Here is a 12,245-nt window from a genome sequence, read left to right on the forward strand (position 1 = left end):
TTAATTTGGCTAGCTTGCGTACTGATAGATGCTGTTCTTTTCAGGCAAATGGATGTGCTGGAGGAAGGTTATCAAGGCCCAACCAGGTTCAGATTTGACCACCTCTTAAGGTGCATTCAGTGTCTCAACCAGCTCCTATTTCTAACTTCAAGAGGGTTTTCCCAGTGTGTTTTAGGCAAAGTCTGTCAGTTTAGTCAAAATGTGTCTGTTATTCATTCCTTCCATTCCGTCATTTTATTGTGTTACTTTTATTGTGCTTCCTCTTCTCGCCTGCCAGAGAGAAACAGGCCTCTGTTTTTCTTTCAAAGCGGACACATCAATAACGAAATAACAAGCCAATCGCAGCCTTTATTTATGGCCTGCCATCATTTTGCAGCTTAAAAGTAATAGCAGCTGAGAATTGAGAGTCAAAATGGTTGCTGCTGTGATCGATGTTCGTCAAGGTAAAACACTGCTCCCTTGTGGCAACCTCTGCAAACACCCCTGTCGTGTCTTTTTGATTTTTATTATTTCTTGAAACTATTCATCCATTCCAACGTGCAATCCACTAAATACAAAAATTGTTCCGGCACACAGTGGCAATGTTTCATTTATTGACACTGAATTTAACAATACAGTGTGTTAATTACCATATTTTACTTCACGCACACAGTAAGGAGCACCTGCATATAAGGCACAGGTTTATCTTTTGAAGAAAATCAAGGTTTATAGTCCGGAAAACACAGTACTGCAGTCGCATAAGTATGGAACTACACTAATGGAGAAGATGCATTGTAATTCTATGCTACCATACCTGTGAACTTATGTTTTACCCGTATTTTATACGTTTTATATCATTTCAAATAATGTACGGCGTACTGCAACTTTTATATGGGAAATAAAATGAAAAAAGATTGTGAACCGATCCTACAAAGACCATTTTGGCTCAAATCCAGTTTGTCTCGACTGCCTGTAGCTAACGACAATCCTGCCGCCTATCGCTACTATTTTCATGGCAAACCAGCAAAAGCAATCTTGAATCGTATTTTTTTTTATCGCTGCGTACAGTCGGATCGATAAAAGCATAACGTGCACATGTGCGGTAAGCTGTCTGCATTTCCACTTGTATAAGCGATTTTTTTAAATTTCAAATAATTTATGGTGTACTACAACTTTTATACAGGAATAGTAATCATATATAAGGGCACCTATTAGCCAAGGTTGACAGGTATGTGCTACTGTAAATTACAGCCACAATAACACACGCAATGTAATTGTTGCTAAGTAATTGGTGTAATATTTAATTAATGTCCTGCAGACTTCCACGGGAGGCACACATTGGCTTTTTAGATCGCAAATGTTGACCAATTGAATGACCTCTCTAAAAGTCCACGCTGTGTGTGTTGCATGTCTATTATTTGCTCATTTGGGCAACTAATGTGGAAAGATAAAATAGAACTATTATTGAATGTGTCGCAATCATCCATCCACTGAGCCAAACGGTTGCAACATTATTCTGCGAAAACAAAATAACAAAACAAGTACAGACAATCATTGGAGGACAATACCAAAAGTTTAATAACTGCCAGTAAACAAAGTCTTGTTGTCCTTGGTCCCTTCCAGTTCACCATATATGACTTTCCCCTTCCTCTGTATGATTGGCATGCACTGTGCCCCTCTGTCTTGCTGACCCATTTCCAGCATCAAGCGCACGTGGGCCCCACAGAAAGAAGCCTCCCCCCCACCAAGCCTACTTCTCTGCTGAAGCGTCAGTCAGTTCATAAAACAACTTTGGTCCTGCTCCAGCTTGATACTCTTCCACCCACATGGTCCCTGAAGATCCTGCCTTTCTCCTGGTCCGAGGCCTAAAAATGTGAATCATAAAATGATTTATTGTTCTTAGATGCAAGAAAAACACAAAAGGAATTTACTTACTTGTTATGACTCAGTTTAGAGAAACACAAGACAGCAATCACCGACATGGGAGAGATGGATTTAGAAGCCCGATGGGTCGCTGTTAAGAACCCAGATAACGTAGGTGTGAAAGAAAACAACAATTCTTATTGGGGGGTGGGGGGGACGTGTCAGTGACGGACGTTAAGAAAGCCTAAAACTATCTGAATCACGGACTGATGTTATTATATTCGGGAATTGAAAATATGACGTAGAGCGCCATTCCCGAATGTGTTCGGGTTTTAGTTTTTCCTGCGGAGGGTGCCGATAAAGCGCTGGCTAGTCCTCTGGCAATGCTTTTTCCAGCTTCAGCTGTTGTTAAAGCGCTATATAAACCAATATGTATGTATTGTACAGTGATACCTTGGCTTACGAACTTAATTGGTTCCCAGTGTGTAAGGCGAAAAGTGTGTATCCCAAAAATTAATTTCCCAAAGGAAACCATTAAAATGAGAATAATCCGTTCCCAGGTCCCCATAAAACATAATTTTCTACTTTCTAATTTTCTAAGCCTTAGAACTTCACAAAATATACTTTATTTTATGTATAATAAATGTGCTATGGTATTATAATTAAAGAAATAAACTGTACTGTATAATGAAGTCGTTTTATTTACCTTTGTGATTGTCGTTGATGGCTTGATGGAATGGAGTGGCCGGTTTCCTCAGCATTAAACACTTGATGAGGAACGCAACCTTCTTCTTTCCCCATCTTGAGGAATGATCCCTTAGAGGTGCTTTCTCTGTGATAATTGTATCTAGTTCCTCATCAATTATGTTCTGTTTAGCTGGGTTTATAGCTTTTTGCATCAAGTGTACAGATGGCTTTTGCGGGTTGTTTGTGGAGCCTGATTGATGGGATATTTTAGCTTTGCTGTCTACAATATTAACAATTACTGTTAATAGCAGTTTTGTCAACCCACAATGGCTGAAGCTATACTGTTAAAACTATTTTCAAGATGGACTTTTCAAGAAAAAATGGACATCATTAAGAAAGGTGGGTCAGTTATTTCCTGGCTAATGGAACCCTCTAGTGGACTTGTAATAAATCACACCACACCTTTCTCAGTCTGGAGTGATTCAGACGTAGCACTACTGAAGGCCTAACGATGAAATCCAGTGTCGTTTACATTTAAAACCAGTACAACAATTCTCAAGACTTCACATGAATACAGCGAAGACTGACATTGCACCTGCAACTGCAAGGCCACCATCTTATCAGTCGCTGGCTTGGGAACGTAAGGAGAGGAAGATAAGGAGATAGGACTTGCATCAGTGTGTGTGTGTGTGTGTGTGTGTGTGTGTGTGCGTGTGCGTGTGCGTGTGTGTGTGTGCGCGCGTGTGTGTGTGTGTGCGTGCGCGCGTGTGTGTACGTGTGTGTGTGTGTTTCCAACCCAGGAACCTCCAGGACAGAAATGTCCAGCTTTGGGGACATGGTTTCAGACAGCCTTGAAAGTCATTTAGGCCCAGAGATGAGAATGAGCGCAGTGTTATTGTTGTCTTTCTCATACTATCTCAGCTCGACTCTACTCCTGTCAGACCAAATCATGTTTTAGGATCCAAGAATTATAGACACCAGATAAAACAATGTAACAAAAAAAGATGTATTCGCACAAAATGCACCGACAGAAGAGAAACAGAAATCACTGGCCAAAAATGACAATGGAAAGGAAAAAAAAAATCACAAAAAAATTAACCCAAGAATACCAAACAAAATCCAAGTCACTCAAATGGAAATTAACAATGAAAATAAGACTATGACAAATCCTTAATGGACAACCGACTTCACTTTTTTGTCTTTTAACTGACATCAGAAAAATATTAGCATCTATAGCATCGTTAGCATCTAAAATACCCAAAACACGCAGTATAATATTTTTAGTCAAATCCAAAACACCAAAAAAATGACTTAAAGTTTCCAAAATCTGCAAAAAATTGAGCTGCGAATTGGGCATTTTCAGAAAGTCTCGCCCCCAGTTCGTGACGTCACGCCAAGACGTCTTGCACTGCTGGAGAATCCAAACAATGGCTTCAGATTCGGAGAATATGCTTTCTTGTTACACATCCAGTTATGAATATGATTCAAATAGTTCTGAAGAGGAAAGCATACATGTTTGCAATCGATTAAAGAATTTATTCCATGCCATTTTGAGGCAACATTGGGGCAACAATGGATCATCAGAAGAGAGGCACAAAATGGCGACCTCCAGTGGCCACCTCCGCTTCCACAGGCTGATAAATTCCTTATATGGAGCTTGGCCTCCCTCTTCTGGTGGCTTTTGGGTGCAACACGGTTCTCAGACCAAACATGTACAGCAAAATACATTGACATGATGGAAGGACGCTACAATGCGTCTTTTTTTACGGTCAGGGGGCGGTCATTTCATAACGTCACGTACGGACTCGTCACCAACTCAAAAACAAGACTTCCTGAATATTCAGAGCGAGTCTTAAAAGGTAAAATATAGCTATATGCGGTGGAATCTTATTAAAATACGCTCAGTAGAAGTCATTTGAAGCCATTTTACAAATCATGGACACAACTTGTCCGGAGACGTCGGTTGTCCTTTAATGTTGCTCTGTTCGTGGTATTCTTTCTTTCTCAATCTGAACCGAACAGAAAAAAGACTGCCCGGAATGCAACACCATTTTTCTTCTTACTGAGCATATGAACTGTCAATGGTAAAACATGTTGGAGGTCATGAAATTAAAAACATGCTTTGTTCATGTTTATCCCAGAGAAACACATTCTTGTCTTTTTGGCTTTCCAACGTGGCAACTATTACCTGTGATCTGGAGCAAATTTGCACTCACACATACTGTGTAGGCAAATAGTTCACATGAAGTTAATAAAGTGATATGGATTGGGACAATGACTTAAAAGCCATCTCTCATACAAGTCACATACAAGATAATCAGAATCAGAATCATCTTTATTGCCAAGTATGTAGAACACACAAGGAATTTGTTTCCAGTAGAACACGCTGCACTAGTACCATCATCAAAAAATTGCTAAGTGGCACTATACAGTTCCATTTGGGCTACTGTTGAAAGAGTTCAGAGTTAATGGCTTGGGGGAATAAGCTGTTTAAATGTTAAATGTTTAAATGTGCTGAATTTGGTGCGCATGGATCGGTAGCGCCTGCCTGAGGGGAGTAGCTGGAAAAGGTGGTGGGCAGGGTGCGGAGGGTCCAGTAGGATTTTCCGCGCCCGAGTTTGGATTCTTGCAGTATGCAAGTCCTTGAGAGTGGGTAGCGGTGCCAATGATTTTTTTTCCAATGATATTCTCAATCTCTGGGGTGTATGCAATGTGCGTAACTCCCCAAGGATATTGCAAGAGCTCACTACAACAATAGGACGAGCCTCAATGATAGCTAAAAAGACAATAATCCTTGAGAATAAATTATATAAAATGGATTTTCATTCAAAGAAGAGAAAATAAGATACAGTGGTTGAATTTGTGTTTTTCATGCCTTACAATGTAGAGTTTGTGTCCTTGATTTGTGCTTGGTTAACTTTACAGATGACTCAATGAATGACATTCATGTTAGGAGGAAAAAGTGTGTGGTGAGAGAAAGCAAAAAAACAACATGTGACCGGAGTGAAGTCACAGCTCATCTGGTTGAACATCTTGTGTCCAGATGTTTAGAACACATTCGGGTAATCCACATTTGTCGTCCAAAGATGAAACATGTGGTCACACAAGTCTCTTCTGTTTAAAACGGCATGTATATTAAGGGGTTTTCAGTCGAAAAAACACGACCATGTATATAGTCGTAAGGCATTTTTTAGACCGAAAAAACGACCATGTATAGTAGGCCGTTTTTAGTGAAAAATAACGAGCATGTGTACAGTAAGGCGTTTTGAGCAAAAAAACAACCTTGTATAGTAAGGAGTTTTTAACCCCTCAAAAACAACCATGTATAGTAAGGTGTGTAGGTATTTAAGGTATATATCGTCAGGCATTTTCAGCTGAAAAAAACGAGCATGTATATTCTGAATATATGAATTGATTATCATGAATAGTAAGGCGTTTTTAGCCCCCCCAAAACATGTCCATAGATTGACTTTATTCACCCGAAAAAAAGACCATTTAGAGTAAGCTGTTTTTACCCCAAAAAAGACCTCGTATAGTAAGGAATTTTTAGTCCGAAAAAAAAGACCATGTATAGTAAGGCGTTTTTAGCCGGAAAAAAAAACTACCATGTATTCTAAGGCGTTTTTCCCTGAAAAAAAAAACCCACCATGAATATTAAAGTGTTTAAGGTCAATAAAAACGACCATGTATAGTAAGCCGTTTTTAGAAAAAAAAAAAAAAAAAACAACCATGTGTATGAAGGCTTCTTTAGCCGAAAAAAAACGAGTAGTTGGGCGTTTTCAGCTGAAAAAAACAACCACATATAGTAAGGCGTTTTTAGCCACAAAAAAAACACTATGCAGGGGTCGGGAACCTATGGCTCGCGAGCCATATATGGCTCTTTTGATGACTGCATATGGCTCGCCGATAAAACTAAATACATATTCTTGTTTTTTGCCGTTCATTTCCTGTTGGGGCTGCAGTTGGCGGAAAGCGCAATTTTGATTGGATGACACTGACCTAGGTTGGCCAAAAGCGCCATTTTGATTGGATGATATTGGCCGTCACGTTGAAACAGGTAAACGCCCCTTTAAATTAGCCCAAAGGGTGCACTTCAGCTTGAATGCACCGGAGCATTCACCTTTGAGGAGAGAAAATGTTCTGATTCTAATTAGCAATGAAACAATTCCATCGATAAAACAGTCGAATGTCAGTGACATTTTAACAAGCCCCATGTTAACGTTAGCATCAATATACTTCTGCAAGAAGTAGATTGCAGATAGCAAGTGTGGAAGCTTATGAGCCGTGTGCAGTCTAGCTAGCAGTAACTTCGCCTCTGGAAGTTAAATTTCATTCCGATCGTTTGCCTGGATTTTTACCAATCACGAGGAACGGAAAACCATTCATGTTAACGGTGAGTACTATCACAACGTTATTTTACATTCTGACATTTTGTTGAAAAGTGGCCGCGCGTGCGTGTTTGAGTGCGTGTTTGCGCGAGCACGCGCGCGTTTGTATGTGCGCGCACACCGGTGTGTGTGTATGCGCGACCCGCGTGTGTGTGGCTCTCACTGAAAAACATTTCTAAATATTTTACTTTTATGGCTCTCTTAGTCAAAAAGGTTCCCGACCCCTGATGTATAGTAAGGTGTTTTTAGCCGAAAAAAAAACAACCATGTATAGCCGGCCGTTTTAGCCGAAAAAAAACATCTTTGTATAGTAAGGCGTTTTTAGCCGAAAAAAAACCCACCATGTATAGTAAGGTGTTTTTAGCCGAAAAAAAACGACCATGTATAGTAAGGCGTTTTGAGGCCAAAAAAAATACCATGACGAGTAAAGGATTTTTAGGGGGAAAAAATGACCATTTTACGATGTATAGTAAGGCGTTTTTTTCGTATCCATTTATCATGGAGCATTTTTTGCCCCCCAAAACGACGATGTATAGTCAGGCGTTTTTAGCCTGAAAAAACTACCATGTATAGTAAGGCAGTTTTAGCCCCCCAAAATAGCAACAAAGACAAACAAAACAAAAAAAAACATGTATCTTAAGCCACTTTTGGCCGAAAAAAATGTATCGTAAGGCTTTTTTAAGCTGAACAAAACGACCATGTGGGGTAAGCTGTTTTTAGCCCAAAAAAAGACCATGTATAGTAAGGCATTTTTACCCCCCCCCCAAAAAAAACTCACCATGTTTTGTAAGACGTTTTTAGCCAGAAAAAAAAAACGTGCCTCACAAGAGGTTTTTACGTCCGAACAAAAGGACCAGGAGCTTGTATAGTAATAACAATAATAATAATAATAATAATAATAATAATAATAATAATAATAATAATAATAATAATAATAATAATACATTTCATTTATAAGTGCCTTTCAAAACTCTCAAGGACACGTTCAGGCCTTTTTAGCCCCAAAAAAAGGACCATGTCTAGCAAGGCGTTTATAGTAAAAAAAAAAAAGGCGTTTTTAGCTGAAAAAAACAACCCTGTATAGGAAGGCGCTTTTAGCCCAAAAAAATACCATATATATAGTAAGGCCTTTTTATCTGAAAAAAAAAAAAAAAAAACGACCTTGTATAGGAAGGCTTTCTTCGTCGCCCCCCCTCCCAAAAAAATGAACATGTATCATAAGGCTTTTTAGGCCGAAAAAATGACCATCTCGAGAAATAAGGCGTTTTTACTCCGAAAAAATGACCATGTATAAGAAAGCGTTCTTTCGTGAAAAATAACAAGCATGTAAAGTAAGGCGTTTTTAGGCAAACAACACATCCAAGCCATTTTTAACCCGAACCAAAAAGACAATTCATGGCATGATTTGTGAATAAAAGAGCTTTTCTTTCATAAAAAAAAGTGAACAAGCTTTGTGTGGTTTGTGGTGCACAGTTGAGAAGCAATGTGTCCACTTGATGTCATCACAGCACAGCGTATTGGATCCAACTACATCCCTCTCTGTCACCATTTTGCCATAAATAAAGTGAAAGGTGACATATTGTCAGTCATAGACTGTCAAATTTGAAATGTGACGGATGTTCAAGTCTGTGTGAATAAATGCCATACGGATGCTTTTGCACATCTGTATTAATCTGCGTATGTCAAAGCCCAAAGATGAGGTCCCAGAATCTCAAACTGAACATCATTGCATACCGCTATGTGACAGAACCACGGCAATTCAAATCAGTCCATTCTGTGGTGCGAAGAAAAAATAATAATAACAGTTTCATCTTAACTTTGTATGGTTCTCCAATTTACGTCAAGAACTCCCAAAAAACAACTTCTTCATAAATGGACAACATCATGTCCAATCAGTCCAGTAAAAAAAATATATTTGCGGTCCTCGTGTCTTTGTTATTTTAACTTAAGTTTGAAAGTCATGACCAACCACTCAAACAGGTGTGATTTGGGTGGCCCGATTTGTAGCGCTTTCAGTAGACGTATGAACTCCATCGAGATATATCTCACCCACCTGGTGAAAAGAACTCACTTCATAGATCTCTAAGTTACCACCAGTGATGTACATCGCTCGTTTTGCATCAATTTAATCAGAATACTCTAACAGATTGCTTTGGGGACGGTTGATCCTGCGACTTGACCAAGTTGCCAAACAACAGTCACATGGCGCAAAAAAAAAATAAAATCAAATAATAATAATAATAATAATAATAATAATAATAATAATAATAATAATAATAATACATTTAATTTCAAGCGCCTTTCAGAACACCCAAGGACACTTTACACTAAAAACAAAGCACACAACAAGTAAAATGATAAATAATAAAATAGCTGATTGAACTAGATAGAGCATGAATGCAAGTTTAAACAGATGGGTTTTGAGGTGGGATTTGAAAGTAGGGAGGGAGTCAATATTACGGATGTTGGGTGTAAGTGAATTCCAGAGTTTGGGAGCAGAGCGGCTGAAAGCTCTGCATCCCATCGTGGTGAGACGGGCAGAGGGCATATAGATGTGAAGGGAGGATGAGGATCTGAGGGACCGAAAGGGAACGGATATTTGAAGCAGGTCTGACAGATAATGTAAACAGAAGTATTTTGAATTTGATCCGATGTTTGACAGGGAGCCAGTGGAGGTGCTGGAGGATAGGGTGATGTGGTGAAAGGAGGGGGTTTTAGTGATGGAGTTTATGTAGAAATTTCTGATTGACACCGAAGAGAATATCTGTCAATGACTTTTTCTCATGAATTTTGTCATGATTTGTTTGTTTTTGTTCCTCTGTCTTTCTTGTTTTTTTTCATCGTGTTGTCATCTGGATTGAATTCAGTTTGAAAAGGTCTGCTTTGGTTACAGGTGTCAAACGCAAAGGCGGGGGACCAGATCGGGCCTGCAAAAGTAAATCAAGCATGTCAACTTCCATTATGCCTGCTAAAATCCAGCCCAAAATTATAAGTTGTAGCTAATAGATATTGTAAGCATTTTTCTTGACTTCTTCACACAGTTTCAGTCACAAGGGCCCTCCAAGGGAAACGGTAACTATAACGTGGCCTTCAACAAAGTTGTGTTTGACACTCCTGGTTTACATCTATCACCGAGCAAAAGAAAAACACCGGCCGTTCTACTGGTTTCTATTGAGCAGAGAGAATATTGCTGGCATTGAGACAAATCCCCGTGTGGCGGAGGGACGGCCCCTATTTGTTTTTCATCTCATTTTTTTTGGCAGTGCAGATAAGACTGACAACAAGGACGAACCAGCTCAAGTAGTAGCAACCATACTGTATTGAATTTTCAAATCGTAATACTCTGAAAATGACCATATAGCCTTTAAGTGAAGATTAGAAAAGAAACAATTCACGAAACCATTTTTCTTGGACTTTTTTACATCTCTGAATCTCACTGGAACTGTTTTCGACGGAGGGTGAAGCGTTTATGATAAAAATCAGCAGCAATGTGAGACCATGTCCCTCTATCGGAAAAGGGTGGCGTGCCTCAGCATTTTTGTTGTTGTGATTCAATTGCAAAGAAAAAAAATCAGTTCCTAAAAAGGTTGCACTTCTTTTCCAAAGCTGCACCAGAGGCTTGATTTATGTTGCACATCCTATTTGGCTTTGAAAGGGCATGAAAAGGGAAAGCCGAGGCAAATTGGGGAAGGATCTGGGAGATGGGGGAGGGTGGAACAGTTGCTGTCAGGAGCCTCTCATTCCTCACAAAGATTATTTCAATTTACTTGAGCAAAGTTGTTTAATTTTGACAAAGTCAAAACGTTAAAGTTCTTCCTCCGCCTCCAGTGTCGACAGCATCATGGCGATCCCGAGCTCAGCCTCTCTGATAAAGTGAAAAAGAAAAAACAATCATGCATAGCTGCCGGCTTTGAAGGAAAGACAGCTTAGCATGGTAGAAAAAGATATGTGGAAATACCCGAAGGGAAAATATTTTGAGAAGTTTAAACGTGTCTCAGAAGCATATAATTACGGTCGGATGTGTCGCAAGAGTAAAATATCGGTTGAAATCTGGAGAATATTGCCAAACACGATATCGACAGTAATTTTGCTTTCAAAAGACAATTGGGTCTGCTGACATGATTCAGTGTCCTCCCAAATGTGTTTTCTCTGTGAAGTCAACTTGAAGAATACCACAAGACACAGGTGTCAAAGTCAAGGCCTGGGGGCCAAATCTGCCCCACCAAATCATTTTATTCGGTCCGCAAAAGCAAATCTAGTGTGTGAAGCGCCATGATGCTTGCTAAAGTCCAAACCAAAATTTCAAATTGTCCCATGTAAACCACAATAACAGTCATTATTTTATACAGTACTTCAGATTTGAAAACTAGTTATATATTAATTTGTTGGGCCTTCTGTAGATAATATGTGGAGGGGATGAAACATCTAATGGTTTCCCCAAAATCATAACATCCCCTGAGAGGAAACCGTAACGACAATGAGGCTCACAGTGAGTGAAATGAGTTTGACACCCCAGCCATAAAATGACTTCCTGTACGGTGCCAATTTCCTTTAAACAATGAAACGATGCCTTTACCAACGTAATGTGCCAATTTTAATAATGCAATTCAGCCTTCGGTAAAATTAGACGCTACAGCAGAGGAGACAAAGAGGAATTGTGAAATATGCACAAGTCACAATGTGTCCAACCTCGTGTTGACGATTAAAATGAATATTTTACATCGTTTTATTGTGCTATTTGCAGGCTGGTCTGCAAATTAAAATGCACTTTTCAACTGTCGTATCCAGACAAATAAAAGTCATATAAATACATTCCCATTAATGATTGAAGTAATGTCGGTTATAACAAGGTTGTTATTGCTACAGTTAAGCAGATTTGGACAGTTTTCCAAAATGCAATGTTTTCTCCTGCTCCAGTGATCCTCCAAATTCTTAAATCAAATTCAATCATAATTGGCTGAATGCCTTGATTCGTTTGTATGACCCCAAAAAAAAAACAAATTCAAAAGACAGTCATTGCATTGCAATAGAATAGACTACTGATGGATTTTATTTTCATACCATATTTTCCAGTGAATAAGGTGCACCAGCCTTTAAGACACACCCCAAATGAATGGTGTATTATCAAACTACAGTAAAGTCTCGTTATATCGATATTGGTTATAATCAACAGAAAATCAACAGATTGATCACAATCCACGTAATAGGCACCCCTCAACCAAGCTCTTTCAAACCAACAGTTTTTAAAAGCCAAATAAATGAGAAGGAATTTTTTTGCAGTTTACATTAAAATGACAAAAGTGTCAAGTAAATAAAACATGACAACAT

The sequence above is a fragment of the Hippocampus bargibanti genome, linkage group LG14 (genome assembly GCF_051943395.1).
Source record: "Hippocampus bargibanti isolate YZ-2025 linkage group LG14, ASM5194339v1, whole genome shotgun sequence".
NCBI lineage: Eukaryota > Metazoa > Chordata > Actinopteri > Syngnathiformes > Syngnathidae > Hippocampus > Hippocampus bargibanti.